The 27,898-nt window shown below is 41.3% G+C and overlaps 1 protein-coding gene across 2 annotated transcripts in view; it reads right to left on the bottom strand.

Annotated features, from left to right (window-relative positions):
• TMEM108 (transmembrane protein 108) overlaps positions 1-26,992 on the bottom strand; it is a 156,641-nt gene extending 129,649 nt beyond the window's left edge. Inside the window, exons 1-2 of one of the 2 annotated variants that reach the window (XM_072329339.1) lie at positions 26,776-26,992; positions 20,191-20,323 (exon numbers count right to left, since the gene is read on the bottom strand). The gene's annotated coding sequence lies outside the window, so the exon portion shown is untranslated. The remainder of the gene's footprint in view (positions 1-20,190; positions 20,324-26,775) is intronic. The other variant, XM_072329340.1, reaches the window with a different exon arrangement.
• Positions 26,993-27,898: the final 906 nt, after the last annotated feature.

Here is a 27,898-nt window from a genome sequence, read left to right as displayed (position 1 = left end):
ATCTAAAGATAAACACCTAACAATACAGTGTTTAATGTTGCTTTGGATGCAGGGAAGGAAAAGAGTAGGAAGTGGGGGAGGGGGGTGACACAAGCTTGGTAGCGCAGTCACTGTGTGTTTGATATGAGCAGTAAGGGTCATCAATAAAAGCTGCAGCCATCATGAAACACTCTAACATTATAAATGTGACAGCCATGCTGAGATAGGGCTGGTGGGGTTTTAACTGCAGAATGAAATATGACATTTCCCAGTGTTTTATGTCAGTTAACAGCGGCAGGGCCATGTTCAGCATGTGCTGATTTGTTTGGTTGCAATAAAAAAAACACTTTAGATCTTCATTATTTAAATTTTACAATGGAATCAGAGTTGCAGTAGCAGTTAAAATGTGCAGCTGGGCTATGACTGTCATTGTGGGATTTTCCATTTCCCTTTGGAAAATGCTGTGTGAGGACACGGCTGAATTACACTCAGCTTTCAGCTGGTCTTCAGACAGACTCATCTTAATTTATTTGTCATGCATCCATCAACAAATAAATAAATGAAATAAGTATTAGAGATGAAGGGGAAAAGGAAAAACTTGTCTATTTGAAATGTAGTGTATAGACCAAGCAGTATTAACAGTTTAATAGGGAGTCAAGTAGATATCTAATTGGTATCCAGAATTAATGGACAGAAGTCAATGTATCAAATTTCCTGACTCACAGCCATATACAACCACAGTTGCAACTCAGGGCACATCCTAGGTAGTGTTTATCAGGAAACTCTGAGAATCTGAAATTCCTTACCTGAATTAGGAAGGAGACCAAGGATATTAAGTTTCTTTTTCCATGAGCCAAGGAAGATAACATTTTAACCAGATACTAATCTATTCTAGACTTCAGTAAGGTCTTTGACTTGGTCCCACACAACATCTATCTGTCCTTTCTGTTGATGGACTGTTTGATAGACAAGGAAGTTGTTGTGAGACCATACACAGAGAGTGGTGGTCAACGGCTCCATGTCTGGATAGAGATCAGTGATGCGTGGTGTCCCTCAGGGTCAGTACTGGGACCAATGCTTTTTAAGATCTTCATCAGTGATATCAACAGTTGAATCAAGCTCACCCACTTCAAGTTTATGGATGACATCGTGCTGTGAGGTACAGCTGACACACTTGAGGGACAGGATACCATTCAGAGAGCTGTAGACAGTCTGGGGTGTTGGCCCAGAAGAATCTCTCATGAGATTCAACAAAGTCAAGTGCAAGGTCTTGCACCTGGGTCATGGTCTTCCAATATTTAATGGGGGAGTCTATAAGAAGGAAGAGGACAGACTCTTTATCAAGGTCCACTGTGAAAGGACAAGGGAAATAGTTTGAAACCAAGAGAGAGGAGATTTTAACTGGATAATTTTTTTATGATAAAGACAGCAAAGTACTGCAACAGACTGCCTGGAGAGGTGGTGGAAGCCTCATCCTTGGGGATGCTCAAGGTCAGACTGGACTAGGCTCTGAGCAATCTATTTAGCTGGAGGTGACTCCATTCACTGCACAGGAGTTAGACTAGATGACCTTTAAAAGGTCCCTTCCAATTCAAATGGTACTTATATTTCTATGAAAGCAGCTGAACATTTTCTCAGTGATGAAACATGAAAGGCAGATGAGAATTCTTTCTTCAAAAGTTACTTAGACATCAAAGCAAAAACTGAAATAGGATCTCTCTCCTCTTGGGCAATCAGTTTTCAAAACCTTCACAATATTTCCACAGACAAAGCATTAAAAAGAAATCTCAGTCACAAATTGTATCTATTAAATTCACAGAAAGCAGAAAGACATTCATCTCATGGTTGGACAAATGAGGATACATAAATGACTTTCATTGTACAGAGAATAAAAAAAAGGATTGGACCACTATGGAAAAGAAAGTCTCAAAAGACATACAAGAATAGCCCAATATATATATATAAATAGTTTAAAAAAGTCTGGTAACCTTACTTTAAAAAGCATTCATTTCACTGGTAGCCTGTTTCCTAAACAGAAACTCTCTCTCTCTCTCCTCAATAAACTCTGTGAGGCCTTCCCACAATTGTAATCTCCTCCTTCCCAGGAAAGGTGATGGAGAAGGCTGCATGGTGATTTCAGCAGACAGGCTGGCTTCAGTCAGGTAGTGGCTGAAGCAGCACAACTTTGCCTGTACATCTCTCCACAGACGATATGGATTCACACTTTCCCTTCAGCCCAAGGTATTTGTTACATTCTTTTTCTTTCAGTGACTTTTGGGGGAAGAAAAGTAAACACTGGTAAGAACAACTCATTATGCTTAAGCATAGTAGAGCCATATGTATGAATGCTTTAAATATCCCTGAGCATGCAGCTTATTTCTAACACATCCTGACCAGCCATCATATCACCATGCCAAACAATACTAGGTCATGCCAAAGAGATGGGGATTGGCTGATACTTTTGGAGAGAGGATTTACTGCTCCTTAGCGTGTGGGTTTTGGGAGCCTCATAAGCACTGAGAGTCTGACAAACAGATCCAAAGGTTTTGGGTTACATGAATTCCCAAAACAACAGGTCAGTTCACTTGTTGAAAGTCTATCAGGGAAGCACTGCACATTCTAATGAAAAAAAACATAGAATACAAGAAAAAAGAAAGTATTTTCACCAGTGGATCTCCATTTGTTTTCCACCTCCACAGCACTACAGATGTTTAACAAGGACAGAATGAGCCCTTGGGGAGTATGAGCAAGTGCCTACCACTCTGCGGTACAAAAATCTGTGAGAAACTACATCCAGCCCCAACATCACCGCACCACTCTGCATCACCTCCCTTCAGTACCCTGGCAAAAAGGTTGCAATGTTCTCTGCTGAGGTCTAAATGCTTCCTTACACAGCACTGTGCCCGAGAGCCACAAAGATAACTTCAAGCTGTGTTTGATCACTTTCTCCTCAAACAGCACTTCAGCATGGTTCCATTGCCTGGGCTGTGAGTTTGGAAATAAAGCAAACCATGCTCTGGCAGTCCCATGCCTGTCCACTGGAAGAACGCCTGTGGTTTCCCCTTCTGGACGTAAGCACCTGTCTTGACAGCCAGACATACCTAGTGGATGCTAAAAGCCTGGGCTTGAAAAATGCTAGACAGAAGCTTTTCCTTCTGCATTTTAAACTAGAGTATTAAGCCTAGACAACAAAAAGTATTTTAAATACTGGCTATTTGATGTTTTCAGCTTGTCTTCAATTTTTTATTTACAAAATAAGTTGCTAAGGCCACAAGGAAGCAACACCTCAATTCCTGTGCTCAGGAATCATTCAGCCCTTCTCATTTATAGCAGTTCACCCTCTGGGCTGTGCCTTCTCAAGGCAAAAAGGACCAGAGCATGTAAAGGGTCTGCCTGCTGCATATCTTATATCTTACAGTAAGATTTGTGCTACTTCAACTCAGTAGAATTATCTTAGCATGAGACTGGCATAACAGTGTCTAATCAGCTTTATTATCCTAAATTTTCAATTGTTTCCCGGTAAGCTGCAGTTATGTCTTAGCTGATTATCCACTTAAACTATCAAGTACCAATTATAAAATGCAGTAACATTAACATCACAGATGCTTGAATTCAGAAAGAAGAAATCCCATATCATTCTTTTGAGTAACGAGCAGTACAGCAGAGGCAGCAGACCTCAGTATAAAATGCCTTTTCTCCATGATTTAAAATGAATAAATAATCATTCTGGTGTATGAATGAGTTATCTTCCTAAATAACACATCAATTAGCTAGAAACAACCCATGGTATAACTTTGCTTACAGTACTACTGTGAATAAGAATGAGCATCACATTCAGACAATGGCAGTGGCAAAGTGCAATGCCTTGTGCAGTCAACAAAAAGTACCCCCATTAAACATTGTCTCATGGCTGATCCTCATGGAATAAAATCCCATGGATCTTGTTTTCCATTAGCAGAGAGGGCTGAAAAACAGAAGAAGTGCTGCTAAAGCAGACTTGGCCACCTGCCCCTGCTCTTTTTGCCAACTGAGCTCCTCAAACCCAACTGAGCTGCAGAAACTCATAAGCAAAAAGCATTCCTGATGATGGGGTAACTAAAGGCAACCCAAGGTACCATATCAGTGTGTCTCATTACCCCCAGTGCTCACAGATGACCTTAAGTTCTTAATGCCACACCAGCTCCCAACCCTCCTTGCAATGCAGAAAAGGCCATCTGGTTACACCCCAATTCACATTTGGAAGTTTCTCTTTGCAAAGAGCATCCACAGGTGCTGGAAATAAGTCAATCTGTGAAATTGCTCAAACGGCCTACAAACATGGAACTTCCAGCACATCACGTGCAGAAGGTTCATATCCAGTACCACAATGGGCTCTTCAACAGGGAGGATGCTTAGGCTGGGCAAGCTGCTGCTTAGTCCACTTTTAAGTTGTCTAGTTTTACCTTAGGGCCTAGCTGTGTCTTCCTCTCCCTGCACATTACTTGCAGACAACACTGCTCATCTTTCTTGAAGAAATGCTGCTCCCCTGCATCTTCATGGCTTCTTAGCTCTCCTTTCACGCTACCTGTTACCTCTTTTCCTTCCTCACACAATAACAGGCTTCTCTCTGGATTACAAAGATAAAAGTGTATGAAGGGAACTACTTCCCTTCGTGCTTTCTACTCCATCTGAACACCACTGTCATCAGGAGAGATGAAATTAAGGAATGAAGGGTGAAAGGGTGAAAAAGAAAAGTATACAGAAGGTACAATGCAAGGGGAAAGAACACAATGATGCTATGGAAGGTCAGGTTAGTGTTAGTTTCAGAAGACCATCATAAGTTGAGTTGTTTTCAAGGCAGTCATTAAACTGCTTAAAAATTGAGTAAATCACAAATAGAATGGATGAGCATTAGAAGCGAGTGTCCCAAGAAAACTGCTATAATTGCTTAATAGGCACCACCCTGGAGCTGGCCAGCCATCCCTTACCAGTATTCTGTCTTTAATGACAGCATATGCAAAGACTACTTATTTCCCTTTGTAAGGTAATCCTTGGCAACTGAAAATCTTTCATATTAAAATGCAAGTGACATAACAGAGTAAACAGCTGGGGCTTTAGAAGAGAGAAGGAGTGCTCCTTCTTCCCCACATTCCTCCCTCTTCCCTCTAGTACTCATGCATTAAGCTAAATGTTTCCACATACTCACTGCCAAGCCAAAGCAACAAGTAATGTGTCTAAAAAAACAAACCTTGTGAATTACTTAGCAGTTCCTGATAGGTTTCTTCCAGTTCTTCTATGGTGGCAGCAGTTCTGAGCTCCACAACTGCACCAGGCTGAGATGTATGCCAATATTTCTGCATCTGTCTTTACATCCACATATAATCATTTCTATTCAAAGTTCCCAGAGCTCATAAACAAACACCAGGACCTCTTACTGACTCAGGTAAGATGAATGGCCTTTCAGCAGACAGGCATACAGACAAGTAAAGGTGCTTTGTGTCATAGAGCAAGTCACTTAAACAGCCAGCTGTGAAGTCAGTAATTCTTCCCATCTCTACTCAGTTTGCTAAGCCACATTCAGTTTCCTCCATCCTATCTAATTTTGTCACCCCTCTTTCCATGGCTGACATGCTTTTGCCAGCAGAATTCCACAATGATGAGAATAAATACAAGTGAGCATTTAATATCTCTTCGTAAAGCCAAGCACACAGATCATTCGCACCCCCAGCCCTTCTTTCTTTGGTAACTCTAAAGATAATTACCTGGACAAACTTGAAATGATTGGGCAGTTTCATTTCCACAGTCAGGAAGAATAAAACTCACTGGATGGATCTAATACTCAAATGGGGTAAATCCTGGATTTAACATACCTCAGTAAACACTTCTGCTATCTGGTTTAAGTGACTAAATGAGAGCTATGGTGGCTCAAGTTTTACACTTCCTTCATACATTAACAAATAAGAGTGCGAAAAACTTTCCACTCAGAAGTAGCTCATCTGAAGCACTCCTACACTGGCAGTCAATTCTGGAAGGGATTATAAAAGTAATCTGAGGGAAAAAATAAACAATAACAGTAATCTGGATAAATCTTATGCAATTAAAGGATTAGTGCATGGGTGTCCAACCTTCTGGCTTGTCTGGATTGCAGTGAAGAAGAATTGTCTTGGGAGACAAAAAATACACTCGTTTACTCAAATTATGCAACTAACAAAAAAAAAAAAATTTACAAATTTGGTGGTGAGTAGATTTTCAGCCAAACAGCAATGCCACGAATAAGGCACGATTGTGAAGCGAGGGGTGTTTCTGGTAAGATAGGGCTTATAAAGGTCTGGTAAAGAAACCTGATCAGATTTTACTTTGAACTGAATGTCTGATTGTGGCTTTATTTTATTGGAGGGCTGCAGTATGAGCTATGCCATGTTGCATGTGGCCCCCAGGCCACAGGTTGGACATGGCTGGATTAATTAAAAACTGCAGTTTGATGGACTGCTGGAAAGAAGAAAAAAAGTTTTACCTGAATTACAAAGTCTTCATAGGACTAGACTGGATTGGCAATTTGTCTATGTACTTATGAGTTATAAAAAGGAGGAGGGCTCATACTAGAGATCATTTCTTAGGTAATCTGCCTGCCTCTCTGCATTACAATGAGTTTAGTAATTATGGTTTGGAACACTGCCACCTCCCTAACAAGAGATTGAATCCACAACTTCTGGCAGAAAATCTACTCACCACCAAATTTGTCATATTTACTGTCAAATCCTAAATACAACTGCATAAATAAAGCACCTAAAAATACTCCATATAGCCATAAAGGGGGGAAAGCAATATCAGTTTGAAAAGGGAAGTCTTCATAATTTCAGGCAGGAGTCTTCCAGTCAAGCAAATGTTTTCCCTTTGCAAGTAAAGCTCTGTTAGTCTTTAAATAACACAAAGCATGCATTTACCCATTTGGCAGGTTCTACTCTCCTGCTGCAAGACACGGGTCGTGTCATCGCATGGTTACTGATCAAGGAGGAATGCCTATGCTTTTTCTGACACTTGTAAGACAATGAGTTGTGCTTTCTCTTCCAGTTGCACCATCTAGCCATGAAAGTTTATAGACTGTTTCATCATTATAAGAAATACATAGATTCATCTTGGTCAGTCCAATTCACTCTACACTGATGATCTGCTGAAAGAATGAACCTGTACCAAAACTCATTGAAGAATCTGATCCGTAACTAGAAGGAAATTATGAGCTGTCTTTCAAGTAACTCAAAGGTATACTGAGAAAAGCAAGGGAAAATATTACACCACGAACAATCCTGCTTCAGCACTGCAATCAGCCATCTATGATCTTTTTCATCACCTGCTGTTGAATTACATGAATTGAAAGTATAAATGAACTGCAATCATTAATTAAAAGGAGAAGACCTGAAATGACTGGTATTTCATTTAATAGATCAGAACAATGAACTCATTTGAGACCAGATCCAGATACTCCTGTTCACACCAAAGAGTAAGTTGGCCCATATTCACCTGGCGTAATACCCTAAGAAACTGAAAGGACACTGCCTTAAGTACATAGCTGTGAAATGGCATGATCCCAACACAAGAATATCAGAAAGTTGCCCATGGTTTTGAAGGTAGTTTATTATCTTACTAGACTTTCCTGAAACCCTGAAGTTAGTGTTCTATATGCAATAGATACCTTAATTCAGGAGAAAAAGGGGAAAAAAAAAAAAAAAGAAAAAAAAAGAAAAAAAAAAAAAAGAAAAAGAAAAAGAAAAAGAAAAAGAGAATGAAAACATTAATAGCTGAATTTTCCCTTCCATGAAGGCAGGACTAGAGGGAAAATAAGCTGTGGAGAAGAATAACATTCACAATTCATCCCTAATGTTATTAGTGTTCTTCCTCCCCTTTTAAAACCATAGACCATACCATATCAGCCTTTTAAATACAAAGGTGAAACTAGAATCAGTGGCTAGTACTCCTCACAAGACTTAAAGTTTTGTAACATAACAACACTCCTGTACTGCAGAATGACAGAAGAAACTCCATGTTTGGGTGAAGAATAATTCTCAGATGTGTTAAACAATGTATAGTACAGAAAATAACACTACAATTACTGAGAGATTATTTATAACCAGAGAAGCTGCACTAAAAATTGTAATTAAAACTATGATCACTAATAACACAGTGCCAAAAACTGTCACAATGGCTCATAAGAAAATAGGAGAGGGCGGATCTGTCCCAATTTACTCAAGTAGTTCCAAAAGTGAAACAAGAAATCTGCTTTACTTTGACAACTAATATCTGTAGCAGACCCTATTTTACAGGGACCTCACCCATAGTTACAGGTATCAGTATTTTGGAGCAAAGAACTGATAGTAAGTCTGACAAAAGTCTTATTTACCTAAGAGTTCTGTAGGGTCACTACAAGACCGTAATGTCTCTAACTGCTTTCTTGCCATCTAATCTTTGTCGCATTAATGAGGCCAGCCCTGTCCAAAACACTGAAAATAATTACACATTTCAACCACTAAGTCAATGGGAAGATTACTGTTGGTTTCATAGAAGGTCCTGTATGCTTTTTGAAAACAGTGATGTAGTCTGTTTCCTGCAGTCAAGACAGAGGCCTCAATTACTCAACATTTCCTTGTACTAAGTACCAGATCATCAGCCCAGCAGAAAAAGCTCCATAAATGGGATAAAGTGCCTGTAAGAATTTCTCTAAGCTGATACCTCCACACCACTCAAAAAATAAAAAAATAAAAGTTTGAAATACAAAAGGGGAAATAAATTCAGCCAAAGGACACACCAGAAATAAGCAGGCATTTGTGCAAAGATTCCATATCTTTGTAATAGTTCTTGCCCACATCCATCCACTAGCATGGCATCAAATCAGTTTTCTGTTACTAAATGATATATGTGGTCAGCACATTATTTCAGATGTTCGAAAGGTTGCAGCAAAGCAGTGAGTATCCATCTATTTGGTAACAGTTATCAGGCAACTCCTCCTGAGGTATAAAGGGCAGTGTTGCTGCGCTGTTTTCCTTAGTTATTTTCCTCCTCCTACTGCATACAAGACCCAAACAGTCCCCACCTACGCAGCTTGTCACTATACTTGGAAAGGGCCAGTATGTAAAGCAGTATATTAACTCTGACCTTTACCTGTTTACACAATTACTCAGCTGTCAGCCATGGGCAGTAAGCGCCAGTGATTAGATGAGCTTCAGCAGTCCTTCGGTGATTGTATTTCACATTCTTAGGTGCACTTATAACACAGTATCATAAAACCTCAATGCCTGTATTAGACTTTACATGATAGCCCCACAGATTTTAGACTGGTGTTGGGGGAGGATCTCTGAAGAATGAGAACCTTAGCTTTTAGCATTTATGCAAATAGAGAGGGGTAAATAAAAGCAGCTATGTTTTTGATGAAGATTTCCAATCATGCAAAAATGAACTTGCCTTGCAGACTGGTAATGGCTTTCTATTTAAAGAAAAGAGAAAAGTGCTTAAATGTCACCGTTTCTTGCCATAGAGTCACTATGGACTCTATGGCAAGAAACAGTTCCATATGATTCCTGCAGTATCTAACTTTGAAAAACAAACAAATAAACCCACACCAACATCAGCCCCCACTAAAGAGATTTGATTGCAATTGCCTTTCATTTAAAGACTAATTTACTGTGAAACTGTTTCTCTGCTAAAAAGGTAGGGAGGAAAAAAAAAGAAGTGGGTTAAGCCAGATAGAAGCTGCTAAGGGAAGAAATCTGCCCAGGGATGAAGTCATGCTCCCAGGAACTGAGACTCCCAATTTCTATTCCTGGCGCTACTGCTGTCATAGTGCTAAGGCCTTGGGAGTTGGGTATGAGACTGGGCTCACTTCCATCCTTTTCAGATACCACACTTCTGCTCATGAACAGCCACACTAATTGCAGCGTAACAGCTCTTGGAGTACTACCTTGCATGCATAAGATGCTGCCTCAGGTGGGCACTATGAAGGTTCATTAACACAGAATACACAGAGAGCCCCTGACGGGTTTGTTGCATCACTGCAAGGCAGCATAGTACAGCTGCAGAGCACTAGCACTGGTACTTTGAACAAAAATAGCAAGTAAACCCTTTATTACAAGGGAGTTCAGTACTTGCCTTAACTCAGATATTTCATATGAGAAGGCAATTCAGTACAACTGAAGATAAAAACATTGAAAAATATCTGTGGAAGTGTTTCCCAGCTACCCTCTCTGCAATGTTTCATTGAGTTATCCTCTCCATATATATATATATATATATATATATATATATATATATATATATATATATATAAACTTAATTACAGTTTTCGACTATCCCCTCAGGATAGTTTTCTGTGTCAGATTTCAGGACTTGAGATTACATGAAGAGTCTGTGCCACTTGTGCTGAGTGGGAGAACATGCCTCCCAGTTGGTTCTCCTGTCCTCACGGCTTTCCTCATCCCTTTCACCAGCTGCAGCCTCACCCCAGACTGCAGGTACTGAGCTATGAACAGTGATAGTGCTGTTGTGCTTCCACACTATAACAAGCTGATGACCTCTAGAGAACATCCATTTCTTCTAAGAAAAGAAATAAGTCACCACTGGCAGTCATGTATCAAAGCCTAAATCTAGGGAGTCCTGTACATTGCATTCTCTGATTCTTGAAAGCTAAACACATTCCTTGGGAAGAAGGCAATGAGGTATCTTAGATACAAACCCTTACCCCTTCTATATTCCAACCCTTTGTGCTCTTCACACATAAGATCTTCTACCTAGAAATGTTATACGCTTCCTAAACATACCTGTATGGAGAAACAAGCCTTCCATGTGTGAGAAGCCATTACAGTCACGGCGCTAACAGCTTGTTGTATGTGATATTGAGGTGGGTAGGCCCTTCAAACCACTCAAGGATGCTGCCTTGCCCTTCCGATAATTCCACTGAAGAATCTTTTCTTTTTTTGGTAAAGTTCTTTAAAGCTTCTCAAAATCATGCATTTACTAGGCTATTACACAGGCAACTTGACAGAAGCAGTAGTACCAGGTCTCACCTGCATTCAGTTATTCCTTTCATCATGAAGAATTACAAGAGCTTAAACACAGATGTCTGATAAGAACACATTTCTTGTGGGGAACTGCATTGATTTTGAATACTTTTCTCTATGTTCCTCTTTGCTCCACTGAACAGACACACCCTCAATATGACAGTGCCTGTGATACTGCAATGGGTAGCAATGCAGTTCTTCAGAAGATCTACAGGAGAATGGGCAGAAAGGCTTCCTCTACTTCTACTGAAGAGTGTGGAAAGTCTTCATACTCAGAAGTCAGTGCTCCAGGGGATCCTTCAAGTAAGGTGCCCCTAACAGCTTTCATCACATCATTTTCCTGTACTTTTTCCACTCATGCAGTGAATAACCACAACACTTGTTTCCAGAAGTGCAGTTTACATGAAGAGAAAAACAACAGCTACTGCATTAGGACTGCTTTGCTCCCAGCTGCCATTCTTACAGTACCTGCCTCAGGTCACTATTTAGGGCTTTGATTCCTACAGGTTTGTTAAATTAAGTGGTGATAAGTGGTGCCACCTCCATCATAGACCAATCTGACATTAGGATTTCTCAGCTAAAATTTCTTCAAGTTCTAAATTCATAGAATCAGTAAGGTTGGAAAAGACCTCCAAGATCATCCAGTCCAACTGTACACCTATCACCAACATTTCACACTAAACCACAGCCCACAACCCAACATCTAAACAATTCCTTAACACTTCCAGGGATAATGACTTCACCAGCTCCCTGGGCAGCCTGTTCCAGTACCTCATCACACTTTTGAAGAAATTTTAACTGGAGTCCAACCTGAACCTTCCAGTACAAAACTGAGGCCATTCCCTCTCACCGTGACTCTCTCTCTTATCTGGAAGAAGAGACTGACTTCCACCTTGCCATAACCTCCTTTCATGCAGTTGTAGAGAACAATAAGGTCTACAGTGAGCCTCCTTTTCTTGAGACTAAATAACCCTGGTCCCCTTAGCTGCTCCAAACCCCTCACAGCTTCATTACCCATCCTAGGCACACACCAGGGCCTTGATGTCTTTCTTGCAGTGACGGGACCAAAACTGAACACAATACTCAAGATGCAGCCTCAGCAGTGAATTCCCTTCACTCCCCAAGACCTGGAAGTTATATGACATGTTACTTGAATCACAAATGAAATAATGCTAAATTAGAAAAGTGGCTGGTTGAAACAGGCTAGAAACTCTTAAGAGATACCCTGCAAAAAAATGCTGGGAAACCACACAGAAATGCAGTTGCAGAACACAAAGCAATATTTCCATATATATGCATAGAAGTGAAGCTGTGAGACAGCACATATATGTCTAGTAAGCCAGGAGAAGAGAACAGGAATGTAAACTTAATTTCCTTATAGATTAAGAGACATCTAGTGAATCTATTTGATCTGAAATGAGCTGAAACAAAACGCTAACTACTAACACAAAATAAGTTCGATCTGAGTGTGTATGTGACTGAGAAGCAGAGTAGCTCTCCACAGAACTTAAGTTCAAGGGATGGCAATGTCCCAGGAGAGAGAGAGAGAGCAGATTCCACTTAGCACAAAGCTGGATAAAAGCAGATTGATCATTAGTAAGCAGACAGCCAAAATTAACCTCGAAAGGTGCACTAAGATGAAGGAAGAATTTCAACAGCCTAAGGGGAGGAGAGAAAGACACCAAATCCCTCAAAACTAGAAATTTAAGGCATGTGGACTTTGAAAAATGCAGAAAAAAAGGCAAGTTACTACTGAGAAACTGAATACACTAACAGACTGCCAAAGAAGGACCAAAGTAAGAGGTGTGAGGTGGTTCCTGCTAATTGGTACTGACAACCACCACTCTGAAAGCCAAGAAGCTGTGTGGCAGAATCAGGAAGTAAAGTTGACAGTGCAGGATAATCAGTACCTAAGATAGCACCACTTGAAGAGGGATTCCATGCAAGGAGATGAAGATCACAACTGAAGAGGAAGCATCAACTGCAAATTAATAAAGCTTAGTGTGATCCAAAAGAGCATCCTTCAGTTCACAGAACAGCTCTGAGAATAAATTTTTATGTGTAATATTTTTTTGGTAAAATGTGACCTCAACTATCAAAACAACACATTAAAAGCTAGTGGAGCAAGTCACAGAATTATACATGGTGACCATCTAAAGTCAATCTTATTTACTGATTTTTCATAGTTAAGAGATTAAAAAGTAAACAAAAAACAACCAAAACACCTACGCAGCATAGAAGAAAGTTACCAAACAACTTGAAGTTGAAAGATAATATAGCACATGCATAACATTTGACAAAGCTTTGCAGGGAAAGCTAGCAGTGCATGCAGCTTAACAAACAAGGAGTACAACCCTTTGAAAAACTCAGTTTCTTTGGGCTTCCACTTCTCCTATCACTTTCAGAAAGGCACCAGATAACATCTTGTTTGAACAGTTATCCAAGAAAGTGAGAATTAAGACAGTGATTTAACAAAAAGAACCTCAATAGAAGAAAAAGTATTTGTTCAGCAGTTCACTTGGATGCCTGAAAAGAGTGGCCAGCAAACTGTATTGTTCATACTTGACTAAAGTCCTGTAATAAAAGTACTTTGCATTTTTAGCAACATAGATCTTAGATAACTACATGCATTTCCCCTCATTTCCATCCCAAAGGAAAACTGAAGCTAGTGCTATTATTCCATTTAACCAAATGAAAGACTGGTAACTTAAGTATCATAGTATCATAGTATCGTGCGAGTTGGAAGGGACCTTAGAGATCATCGAGTCCAACTCCCGGGATTCGAGCCCTCTGTGTAGCAAAGCGGCACTTCTACCACTTGTGCAACAGGGGGGTGATTCAGCTACACCCACAAATAAACAAAACAATCAATTCTTAACTCAGATCTTGTCAGTAAGACCATACACAGACTATCTTTATTTGACTAGAATGTGAGACAAACAGTAACCGCCATTCTCTTTTCTTACGTAGCAAACTGTCTTCCCTATGCCCTTTAATACTCATTTTGAAAGATGCCATCAGCTTAAATCAAGATCTCACACTGAAGTGCATAAACACATGCTTTTAAAGAACATTAAGAAGATAAATTATCTCCCCACTTCTTAAAAACTTGGATTTAGCATTCAGCTGACTCTCTGCAGCTCCCAGCTTCTCCAAACTATGTGCAAAGAGCACACTGGCTTCACTTGTGAAAGTGTGAATAATAGCGCTTCTGCTATCCTATTAGTGAGCAGTCATGACTTTTTAGCATGGCTGCTTCCACACTAAACGCTGGAGGAAAACATCTATTAAAAAAAACAAAACAAATGCATTTGCTCATTTGCTTTTACAAAAGCTGTTTTTTAGGCAATTATATATAACTTAAATCATTCATTGATACATGAACAGATGAATAAAGGTCAAATTAAATTACAAAAACAGCAACAAAAGAGAAGCTTACACCACAAAAAGAACTTCTAAAAAACGCGCTTGAAGGAATCTCACTGCACAGATACAGAAATAAATACACAAGTCATGCTGTAAACATTTGTAACATTTTCTGTACTAACTTCATTCCAGTAAGAGTATCCTTATTCACAAGGACCTCTTTAGCAAAGCAAAGTGATGCTATCACAGCATCACTGCAACTACACCTTTACAGACCACTGGAGTTGAAAAGTTCACTTTGTCCTATTTCTTGCAAGCTGATCTCTCTCTAAGGCTGAGTCTCCCCTGAATTTCACAAGTTTCCTGTACTCCACTTGCTATTTTCAGTTCCCTTCCTGAGCAGCAAATAATTGAAACAGAGCACAACCTTTTCATGCTTTAGATCTGACCTAGAAACACACAGTTATAATTCAGCAGACTGATCCCTTAGTCTGTTTGACAGTAGGGGTAGTATGGCATATTCCTTCTGCAGAAAGCTCAGTCCAGTGGACTAAGAGGACAAAGTGAACAGTCAAGCCTGATGCTTAGATTTAGAAGTGGAATTTAGTTCTCTGCTTTGCGTGATCCGAGGGTGAACCCTGTGACCATCTATGTAAGGGAATGGGAGAAGGGCATTTCCCTACCTCACACCGTTTATATGAAGTTGTTCTCAAGGCTGTGATTCATTACAGGCTGTGAGGAGCTTGAGAACAAACAAATAGACATCTAAAAGTAGCTGACATCCCCAGCTTTTGTTTCTGTATTTGGCAAGAAAATAAAGGCAGCTCTACACATCCTGTATACTCAAGTATCCGCTTCTTTCTTTTCCCTAGATCTTACTGACCACCCTCTTAGGTTAACATTACAGAAAATGTACCTTCTGTAATGTGATGCACAGCAATAGCAGCAGAGCAGCAAGGTTCTAGGCTGCAGCAAGTGACGATTTGCTCAAATGCAACAGCCATGAGCACAGAAATAAAGGAAAGAAGCTGCTTACCTTCAGAAGACCTCAGGTACGCAGGGATATGATATCCCCTTACCTTCACTACCAGCCCTTAAACAAGGTCTGGAAAGGGGTGGATCAGGATTCTAGTCACTCAGGTGCACTGATTGCACCCCAGCTCCCCTGGGTTGGCCCCACCTTCCTACCAGGTGCTCAATCAGTGGTTCAAACCACAACTTGCATTTCCACTACACTTCCACACCACATTTTTATGTCTGGTCCTTCTAAGCATACCAGTTTACTTTCATACCAGCTACCAAACAAGGAGTCATATCGCCAAACTTCTGCTTATTTTTAACCCCACTGTAATGTATTTAACTGCACCCAAAAGTCTTCTACCTATCCATATGTAGCAGCGCACTACCATCCCAATGCAGACATTAATGCTTACTGTTAGGAATGGTAATGAAGAGGGGCAAATCGTCCACTGGATGGAATTTTGTATAGTTGGTAGTATCAGCACGAACAGAATGTTATCAAACAAGCCTAGAGGTCCTGAGGACCAGATAGAAAAACCACTGTAGTGCATCATATGCTACTTGAGTGGATGACTAAGCAGCAACAAGTGTTTAAGCATATCTTTAGTGAAGAGACAGAGGCTCCTTGAAGAAAAGCTAGAAAGAAAGGTTTTAAAAATCCCCACTCAGTGACCCACATTAAAACAAGAAAACATTTGCTTTGATTGTGAAAACTCTGAACCAACTCCACAGCATTTTCATTTTGATGGATTTTTATATCTTATTACTAGAGTTCAATGTCAGTGTAATTAATGGTTTTATGTACAAAAACTCCCAATTGCAAGCTGGCTCTCTTGTTAATTCGGTATTAAAATGCCTGCTTTGCTAGAGTTAATTTCTGAAGCACAGTCCTTCAGGATTTAGAAGATGAACCTATGACTTCCAGAATGCTTCTATGTAGCAATAGTTAAAAAAAAAAAGCAACCTCATGGGAATTACTAGGTGCTATCTCATCTTTTTACTTTAGGAAGCACAGGGAAACATTAAAAAGCAGAACTTACCACTGGGGAAAAGGATCACAAGGGTTAAAATTAGAGAAGACAGTTTGACAACTTTCAATTAATGCTGAAGTATTACTAAAGTTGAGTTATGTCGCACAGGGAAAGAATCACTGCAGTTACTGAGAACTTACTGTGCCAGCAAGTGTCAGGACAAGTCACACTGCAGAACAAACACACTGTATGTCACCCACACTTCCAAAAGGCAAAGCTTCCGCCCACTGCCAAGAAGCAGCTTCCATTTCCATGTCAGTGTATACCTAATTGCTCTTCTTCAAATGAAAACAGTACATGGCAAATACTACAGTAACATTATTGACAACTTTAGGATCCCTCCCTAGATAGAGGGACAAAATGCTTTGATTGTCCAGCACCTTAAAATACAACCACTTCACGTCTCTAGACTCACATACATAAACAAGTGCTTTGAAACCACTTGAAGCCATTGCTCACCATGCTAATGAAAAGTGTCTCTGTGTCTCTTATACTCCTGGGTCTGCCTGTATTCTTCCAGTCTTTGTCATCTCCCAGATCAGATACTCTTGGTAGAAAGGAGAATTTGCAAATAATGCTGAGCCTGGAACAGCAACTGGTACAACTGATGGCTTGTCAGTGCTTGGGGTCCCTCAGTACTAACATTAAAAGTGAAGTACGGGAACATGAAAGTTATAGCACCAGAAAGGAGAAAGATAGGGCTAAGTCATGTAAGAACTATAAAACATTTCATGAACTGAAGGAAATTTTTATTCAGTTTGAACTCTCATATGGTTTCCTGTAAGTTTTCAGGTGCTCTCCCAAAGAGGTTTTAATTTAATAATTTGCTGAAACAAATTAACTGAAAACTGGATAATCTGTTATTATTAAAATAACTGAGTTGAGTATAAAGCAGAAGGAAATCCATTCCCATACTTCCTCAAAGTTATGTTTCAGTATTTTTCATCCAAAACCAACACAAACCCACCACCAAAACAAACAAGCACCTAAAAGCTAGAATTATTCACAAATGAATGGCAATATGAAAGTTTGAGGACTCAAGGTCCAACTTCAATTGAAGACACTGTTACCTCCAGCTATTTATTCTATCCCACAGCCTATGATCCAAAAAAACACAGCTACTATAGTAGACTATCTCAGTTGCTTTGAAGCAGAGAGCAGACAGCAGTGAAAGAGCTATGAAGTTCTAAATGAAGGTGCAGTCTGCACACAGAAGTGTGGATCACGAGCTTGCACTCCAGCTACAACTACCACAAGAATGATGGCCTCCAGCAAATGAAAGCTAACAAAGCAACTCAGGGGCTGTAACAACACTTTTTGCTGTGAATAAGTGCCAATAAATCCATGTTAACTAAGACACTGCAAGACATTCCGACCCTGTACTTTTTTCTGAGCCGCTAGAACCAGCTCTTTTCAGAAAGGAGTCAATTTATGTGCAGCTCTGTCTGTCACTGGCTTGTGTTCTGAATGGCTGAACTTGAGCTATGTCTGTGTAAGCTGAATTCCACTCCCCGCATTCATTCTCCATTCCCAGAATGGCCGCTGCAGGAATGCAAATCCTATTTGGAAGGATTACATGTCACACAACTGCCAGAGGCCCCATCTAAGACTGGGCTCCTTCCCATGCCAGAAGCCATAAAACTTTAGAGGTCCTATTCAGAAAATGCATGGTTAAAGTGGACAAGGTAGGAACACAAAACAGTACCACCATATTGTGTATGCAGAATCAAAGCCATCACTCTCCCTCCCTTGATTGCCATTATACTAGGGGTTTGGGCTAAAGCTGGGGATTTCATTACGTTCAGGTGTGAAGGTGCACAGAACAAGAAAACATAGGCCAGATCAGGATGCACAACTGTTGAGCCAAACAACAGTTGGTAGCAAGAGGGATTCTACTTAACACTTGTATGTGAACAGCAGGTGTCACACAAGTTGATGGAAGGGAAAATTAAACAGAAAATGATCTGCTGTCTAGAGCAGTGCATGCAAGTTTTTATGGTCTCTTACATTCCTCCATAACAACAGTTATGGAAACTTACTGGAATGTCCCAAGCACTCAAGAGCTTAAATGTGTTTTTTCCTTGCAAGTTTTATTTGCTGATGCTTATCTTCACATTTTCTAAATACTTCACACATTCTGTCCCTGCTACTTCAGTATATAAGAGATCATTTCCTACTTTGTAGCACGTCATGACATAGCCTGTTTCCCTCTCCATCTTAAGAAGAGGAACTCCATAATTTAGTTTTTCCAGAAGAGCGGAAAGAAGAGCACACATCACACTTGTGATAAATAGCAGGGCCACCAGTTTCCTGCGTTACATTATTTCTGTACAAAGGAGAAGCAATAGCAGTGCACTCCGCCAGCAGAAATTGTTCCTTTATTATTAAACACAAGCGGGTGAAAATGGAATACCATGCAGACTTTGGCTGGCAATCCTCCCTGCAAAGCAGACACCAGCTAGTATCAGTTGTAACTGCTCTTTTTCGTGCAAGTGCACAGCTGCCTGATTTCAGCTCATCATTATTGTAGAGCTAGAGCTGCAGTTCTGCATTTGCTCCGCACTAATCTTCTGTTGACTGGAACAGCTAGAACCTGAAGTCCTATAATAACCATTCCACAGCCACACAAGACTACACTTTCTTCAGAATAAGTTTTATTTTAATAGATCATCTTGTCCAGTATCTTTCTGAAGAGTTTCTACTATTTGAATCTTTTATTTTTAAATCTGTTCTGAGCTTTCCCTGAAATTGACTCATTAAAATAAGCATTCAGAATAACAGATAGTATATCCAACCATCAAGCAAAAAATAACAGAAAAACGTATGGAGCTCCCCAAAGCTATCAACTTAAAGACATCATTAATACTTTTGATTGAAGACATAGAAAAGCTGTATCAGAGTAAACGTGGCAGACAATCCTAGAAGTGAAAGAACACTAAGACAATAAAGAAGAAAATGACATAATTTATGCCTCTAGCAGCACTGAGCTTAGATAGACTTTCCAGTTAGGATTCAGCACTAAGAGAGACAGGTTTCAAGTCTACGTCAATCCACATCACTGGGCAGTTAATAAGCACTCAGATGATAAACCACATGGAAAAAAAAAAAAAAGTGAAGAGGGGAAAGGCTTATTAGCACTGCCTAAAGCCAGACAACCTGTAGAGTATCCTTAGCAGACACTTCACAATATAGCTTGAATTATAAAAGCTCTGAGAACTCACATTTTTCACTGATTCTTGAAAATTTACATCTCCCCTAGTTTGATTATTGTCCAGCCATGCACTTATTGCAGACCAATAGATGGAACACAATGAAAAGTGCAGCAGTGACAACAGATCAGCAAGGGCCTAGGCTGCAGCAAACAAATGTTTGCTCAAGTACAACAGCCATAGGCACAGAAATAAAAGAAAGAAACTGCTTACCTTCAAAAGATCTCAATATGTGAGAATTTCCAATGAGATACCCTCACCACCACTGCCAGCCCTCAAATGAGGTCCAGGAAGGGATGGATCCTGGCTCCACCCCTTCTGGTCACTCACATACATTGTATGCACCTGAGCTCCCCTGTGTTGGCTCTGCTTTTCCACCAGGTTCTCAATCACTGGTTCAAGCCATGGCTTAGAATTTCCACTGCAATAGTCATTAGCAGTGAGCCTCTAGACTGAATAAGCTTCTGAGAGCACCTCATCTGCCATCTTGGGAAAAGCCACCAAAGACATAGCTGCGCTACACTGAAGGGAAACTGGAAGAAAAAAACTTTATTGCTTTACCTTGTAATGAGAAGTGCAGATGCCTTCAAACATAGTTATATCCATACAGTCCATTGGTTCTGACCTTTCTGATAACAGCAGCTCTTCCAGCTTCCTGTTTTTTTTTTACTTTTAACGTGTCAGCTGGCACAACCTGTAAATTTAAAGAAGTGGATAAGTTATTCCAAGACTTTTATCCATCTCATTCTATGCGGCACACAACTTTAAAACATATGGTACTATGCCATGTGTCTTCTACTGTTCTCAAGAGCTTTCAGCACAATGGCTTACAGACCACTGTTTCAATACATCACTGATTGATTTATTTATTAGGAAGATAAATAAAGAGATTGTTTCATTGGATTTCTTTTTCAGGAAGACATGTGCCATGTGTGCACACCTTGTGTTTGAGGACATGCTTTTACTTATTAATTTCTTATTTCTTACTTATTAATTTCTTACTTATTAATTTCAAACACTCGTGATGCTGAACTGCCAATTTACTACTGAATTTATCTGTTAAAGGCTGGTTCTTATGAAAGAGAAAAGTTAAATCTAAATCCTAGCTCAGGAGTAGGAATGCTACTAGTTTAGAAACTCCTTCAAAAAATGACTTTGAACACTGCTCAACATTTTTCAGCAACGGGGAATTTCTTTTATAGAAGTACTTAGGGAATCGCAGGGAGATTCCTTAAATGCATCTGCAGCTGCACAGCATGTATTTAAATTTGAGCATCCAACCAAAAGGAGCTCTGAAAACCAGGGAATGGCTTTTCTGATCAAACACAGCAGCTGCAGTGGGACCTGTGAAGGCATCACATATGCTTAAGCCATGGGCCAGATCATTTGGCTTATGAGGAAGGGGCAGTAGAATAAGAAATGCAAAAAATGTACACCTTGATACATGCTTGGATGCAGGCAGAGATTGCTCTGAGGGCATACCACTGCACAACACTACTAACAAACTGACTGAAGTTAAAAAAAAGTCAGGGGATTGTCACATGGCAAATTCCTATAACACAAAGACCTCACGTGTGCAAACATGCCAATTGTGTGACTGTAGGGAGAGAGATGAGATAGCCTACACACTGCAGAAGGAAGAAGAATGAGCCAACAGCAGCTGACATGATAAAGAGTTTGTGAAAAGACATCTAGAATGTCTTTTTTCTTGGTTGTTCCGGAAGATTAATTATCCTAAAGCATAGATTCTGCTCATCAGCATTTGCTGATGGAAAAAGAAAAATGAATAGATTTTAGTCTGCCACTATAAAAAGAATGCTATAATATTATTTGGATTCAAAACTTGGGTGTGTTGTTTGTATATAATACTGTGTTAATACTTTATAGTTTGTCCCTGTAATGATAAACTTTACACGAAGTAATGCCCAGGTTGACTAACAAGATGCCTCGAGTGTCTTCAGGCATCTTGCTACATGACATGCCTTTAGCTATTTGCTCAGAAACTGAAGCAGAAGGGACTGTTAGAGAAAAATTTCATCTTGGTGTGTTCCTGTGTGCACAAATATTCTATCTAAAACTCTCTAATTTGAAAATTATTGCAGAACATGCTAAAAAACATTGCTTTAACAACCTGACGCATATAATATTGGTCACCTCTCTGAAGTCTTCAAATAGGAACACCACTGGTCAGGCAAAGCCTCTGTTTTGTGTGTCTTGGGAGTGTTTTCACTTCCAGAAGGTAGAAAGTGAATGGGCAAGGTACATAAAGGACACACAAGTCCCACTCCACTGTTTTTAACTGATTTGTTCGCAGTCAATGTTGGTCTGGGCCAGTGATGACAAAGTTGCAACTACTTCCCAGATACAAAGAACTCCCAAAATAGCTGTGTACTTTCAATCTTGAAAGAATTATACGCAAAAATGTGCACAAATGAATGTATTATTAAATCCCACAATCAGTCATACTGTATTACTGCCACTTTTGGACCATAACAAAGGACTCATAAACATAGTTCTGATTCACCCTGGGCAGAGGACTACCTCTAGATTGCAGACTGAATGCCAGTGATCCTTTAGGTGACTGTTACATTCACCATTTCTCCCATGTCTTCCACAACAAACACTATAGTTGGGCTTTGTCACAAAATGCTTCTTGCTGCTTGGAATCACTGTGATAATTTACTTGAAGGTAACTCTCGGTAAAGCTTCCCTTAGCAGAGAAAGCTTAATAAAGCAACACAAGCTGCTCAGCCAAGCTTCTTAATTAAAAGTATAATAAACCTGCTGTCATTATGACAATGCAAATACTGATGAAAAGTAGTGTTTTGAGTGCCACAGAAGTGTATGTAACCAATTCAGAATTAACCTCACACATCCTTTCTAATTCACAGAATCATTAAGGCTGGAAAAGACCTCCAAGATCACCCAGTCCAACCACCAACCCATCCCCATCACACCACTGACCATGTCCTTCAGTGCCACATTCACACATTTCTTGTACACCTCCAGGGATGGTGACTCCACCACCTCCATGGGCAGCCTGTGCCACTGCCTTACTGCTGTTTCTGAGAAGAAATATTTCCTAATATCCAACCTCAACCTCTCCTGGAGCAAACTGAGGCCATTCCCTCTTGTCCTCTCACTGCTACCTGGGAAAAGAGGCTGACCCTTACATAGCCACAGCCTCCTTTCAGGCAGCTGTAGAGAGCAATCAGGTCTCCTTTGAGCCTCTTCTTCTCCAGAATGAACAAAACCAGCTCCCTCAGTTGCTCCCCACAAGACTTGTGCTCCAGACCCCTCAGAGCTTTGTTGCCCATCTCTGAACACACTCCAGGACCTCAATGTCCTTCTTGTGGTGAGGGGCCCAAAACTGAACACAACACTCAGGGTGTGGGCTCACCAGTGCCAAGTATCTATGTCAATGCTCACAGTTTCAGAACAAACTAAATCCCTTCAGCATTACCATGCATAAGAACACCTACAGATTTATGACTGCGGTCATCTTCCAACAGCACTGTAACAAGGCTGAAGGAATCCAGCCTGCTGCAGGCAGCATACTGGCTCCAGCTGCTTTCATTTCTCTGTGTACTTTCCACCTTTTCTGCTCCCCTTTTATTTCCCTCACCTTTGGCACCAGGGCAGAGTTAAAGACAAACTAACTGGGGAATAGCTTTGTGGAGAAAAACCTATGAGGCCTGGTGGACAAGTAGATCATAAGCCTTGTCACAAAGAGAGAGTAAAGAAGATGGAACCAGACTCTTCTCAGTCATGCCCAGTGAAAGAACAAGAGGAAAGAGACAAACTAAATACAGGGACCTACATTTAAACATGGGAAATTCTCACTGTGAGGCTGTTTCAGCACTGGCAGAGGTCCCCCCAAACAGGCTGTAAAGTCTCCATTGCAGTAGAGCAGAACTATTCAGCACCCGACTGGACCCAGGCCCCCTGAGGGCTCCTGAGCCCCTGTCAGCCTCAGCCACCCCACCAGTCTGTAAACAGAGCCTTGTTTCCTAATCTCCTATTTATTTATTTTATTTATTTATTTATAAACAAGTGTGTCACTGACACGGCCAAGTTGAAAATTCAAGTTGTAGGACAAGAATTTTATTTGAAGTCTCCACACTACGGGTGGAACAGACTGAAGAAACAATGAATTTGAAAATCAAACTGGATGTTGCAGATGTTACTTACTCTAATGAGCATACAACTTTTCTGGGCTTTTCTGGATTACACATATTGCCAGCTAGGAGCAAGGACTTCCCAGCAAGCAGAGCTGCACAGTTCTATTGCCAAAAAGGTGGCTTAAAGTGCTGCACAGTTCCTCAGTCAGCCAGGAGAAGGAAGCAGATCAGAACTTCCCCATCACCACTGTGGAGTACCATATTCCTAACACTACATCACTAATTATCTCAGCATCTTCAGTTCTAGAACTTCAAACTCAAATTGGAAGAGCTGTATGTACAACACGCTACAGAGCAGGACAAAATTTGCAGTCTGGTCTCACTCCTATCACTGGTGAGTAATTACTATTACTATTAGTCTTCAGTCAGGAGATTCAGCTACAAAACTTTTTTGGGGGTGGATTTTAACTTTAAAACATAACTGCAACTTCAAAAACTTAATTTGTACATTTACTGTACATTTACATTGTGCCCCCAGCTGAATTATTTGTAGCCAGACCATGGTAATTATGTTGTCTCATGATTTCCTGCAGTGCAATTCAGGTAATGACAAAGATAGTTTTTGGTTCACTTCAACTTGTACTTAGTAAACTAACTGTGAAGTATTGCAGCCAAATTCCCACCCTCTAAGTCAGTGGAGAGATGTTGCCAACACCACGTTGTCTTCAGTGATGCTTTACCACAGGATAAGCCTTGATAGCAAAAACTACAATATTAATACATTTCATGTTTACTAATTCATTTAATTGTTTAGTAAATTTAGCCAGATGTACCAGTTAATGTATTTCATAAACAAGGATGTCATGATGAAACAATTGAGTAGAAGATTTTTTACATGGATCTGACCAGAATAAGTAATTTCCAAGTAGCTACAATGGAATTTATGTATATATTAGTTGCCTCTATTTACCTGGCAAATGACACATGCATTTTATAGCATGGTGAAAAACCCTAATCTAAGTTAATCTTCACAGAAGAACTTTTTTGCCTGCAATGAGATGGTCTGGAGAATAAGTTTGTTAAGTCTTTGTTGATGCAGCTGAGGCCTGTTGCATGCCACCAAGGGACCTGGCTTAACTCAACTCTTGCCATGGGCAGCTGCAGGCTGTGAGGCAATGTGTTGCCTGCTGATTCAGCTTATCTGTTAAGGCAAAATTCAGCCCTGGCACAGTCTCCAAGGGAAGGCAGCACCAGAGCAGACGCTACAGCACAGGCACTTAGCAATATTGCCTCCTGCTGCCAGCAGAGGAAAGATTGCCCAGTGTTTTCAAACTTCTTGAGGCATGCTGTGTCAATACATAAAATGTCTTTAATATATGCATGTTATTGCAGCTATTTTAGCATAATATTGGCACGTCAGTCTTATTAGCAGAAAGAAAAGGCTTTGTCACTAATAAGCTTGAGTTGTATTTTATTCTGCAGTATGCCATTCTACCTGCAGATCCTACATACAGCTGTATAATGGCATCTCTCCCATTGTAACACTTACAACTGCCTTCTTTTCTCGTTCATCTCTCCAGTGAAAGACTCATGATCAACCTATTCCATATCTGGCATTCATTAAGTGAACATCAGTTTACAAGGGTAGAGGAAATTCCATCAGTCTTAATAGGATTAAGGGTATTTCTACTGTTTTGCTGTTTCCAGTTCCTCAGAAATAAAGAATATCTTTAAACAAATAGTTGGTGGTCACACAGCTCATTAGCATGATCCACCACAATCAGAACTGGTAGTATAAACTTGTAATTATTTAATTGCCCCTGCAGAGGTTACTTCATTAGGACCTACAATAAACCAGAAAGTAGACACACAAAGTCACAGTGGGACTACAGCAAAGTAGGCAACACCCAATAGCTTGCATGTGCTGATTTTGTTCTGGTTAACACAGTGTTTAAGGACAGTTTTACATTGTCTTCAGACCCAGGTGGTATCCCTGTTCCCATATTGCTTTCTGTTCCTGCAGCTGATCTGGTTCTGTCACTTTACAAATGCAAGGGTTGGAACTTTACATAGCTTTGAACAGTTGCATCTGCTTTCCAGAAGCACTGCTACAGAGCACTAGGAAAACATTACAGTATGATTCGTTTTGCTTTGCTTTTTGAACTGCATTCCTCAAGCTCACTCTTCCCCCTGTCCTCCCCCCAGGAGAAGCCGGCTGTGACATGACAGAATCATTCAGCAGCAGCACATTCCCATCACCGATTTAGCGCCTGAAGCAGCAGAAGGAGCATTTTTAAACATTAAATTACCAATAGGATAAAGGCAGACTGATCCTATTTGCTCTGATTAGTGGCTTTTTCCACAGAAAGAACTCCCGCCATAGAGACGGAAGCTTTCTGTAGTTACAAACGGGATTTTCTGTTAGATCATCTGTCTCGTAGTTGAGCTGCACAAGCACAGCCATTTGTTCACAGCGCGGTTCAATCCCCTTCCCATTTTTTCCCCCGGTGAAGTCTGTTCAATCCTTAACGCACAGCTGTCCTTACCTCTCCTCTGACCCTTCCGCTCTATGCAAGCTTTAACACATTATCCTGAAGCAGACCGTGGGCCCCTCCTACAATTCGAATGAAACAGACGGAGGCTCTCGCTTGCAAAGCGCCGGCTGCAAGGTGCCGCCTAGCACAGCACCACACACAGCCTTTCCTACGGCCGTGTTCCCGAGCTGTGTAAGAAAGGATGCCGTCCTTCATGCAGCCTTCTTTAAACACAGCATGCACAGCACAGACTCCGCTCCTCACGCCTTGGAGCAGTCCGTGCCTTTGGCTCCGTATCACCGATATGTATCCCAGCACAAGCACTGGGGCTCTGCAAGCACCTTGCAGCTCCTGTTTTACCATACCCTGTTTTCTCACAGCGATGCACGGCTTTTCCTGCACCGATCGATGCGAATGTCACCTCTCCTCCCCGCTCCCGCCCAGCCACGAAGAGTGGAAACCACCGCTGGCGATTCCCGGTGCGCGCCTACCTGCGAAACCGCTTATTCACGTACGCCGGAGGGATGCAGAAGGACATCTAAAACGCAGTGTCTTTAAGCCAGCAGGGAGACCCGCCGGGCAGCTGCCACTTCAGACAGCATTTCATCCGGAGAAAGGGAGAGCCGAGGGAACGGAGCTCCTTCCCCTACTGCTCCAACCGGGAGCCGCCGGCTGCTGGCCTCCGCCGTGGGCACGGAGCGGAGCGGCGGGCACACAGCGCCGCGCTCTGCCGCCGCCCGGCCCCGCCGCCGCCGCAGGCGGAGCTCCCGCGGGCCGCGCACAAAGCGGGGGGCGGCTGGCCGGGAGGGGCCCGGCTGCGGCAGCGAGCGTGTGTCTGTCAGCGAGGGGCTGCGGCGGAGGGAGGTGGGAGGCAGGGCTTCGGCACGGCCCCGCTGGGGCACGGAAAGGAGTGGTCCGGGGTTTAGGGAGGCAGTTTGAAAAGGCTGAGCGAACTGCTGAAGCAGCGCGGAAATAGAATCAATCACAGAATCACTGAATACCCCAGATCAGGAGGGACCCATGAGAATCACAGGATACGGTTGGCCTTCTTGGCTGCTGGCTCATGTTGAATCTTTCATCAACCAGCACTCCCAAATCGTTCTCAGGTCTGCCCTCAAGCCATTTGCTGCCCTGTAGCTACCTGTATCTGCGCTTGGGATTGCCCCAACCCAGGTGCAGGATCTTGCAATTGGCCTTGTACTTCATGAGGTTGGCATGGGCCCACCTCTCAAGCCTGTCTACGTCCCTGTGGATGTCATCCCTTCTCTCTAGTGTGTCAAATGCGCCACTCAACTTGGCGTTGTCTGCAAACTTGCTGAGGGTGCACTCAATCCCACTGTCCATATCACCTACAAAGATGTTAAATAACACTGGTCCCAACACCAATCCCAGAGGAAGACCACTCATCACTGGTCTCCACTTGGACACTGAGCTGCTGACTGCAACTCTCTGAGTGCGACCATCCAGCCAGTTCCTTATCCAACAAGTGATCCATCCATCAAATCAATTTTTATCCTATTTGGCAACCAGGACGTCATGTAGGACAGTGTCAAATGCTTCACAAAAGTCCAGGCAGATTATGTCAGTTGCTCTTCCTTTCTTCACTGGGGCTGT

The sequence above is a fragment of the Excalfactoria chinensis genome, chromosome 2 (assembly GCF_039878825.1).
Source record: "Excalfactoria chinensis isolate bCotChi1 chromosome 2, bCotChi1.hap2, whole genome shotgun sequence".
Lineage (NCBI taxonomy): Eukaryota > Metazoa > Chordata > Aves > Galliformes > Phasianidae > Excalfactoria > Excalfactoria chinensis.
This window is presented reverse-complemented; position numbering and strand designations above follow the sequence as displayed.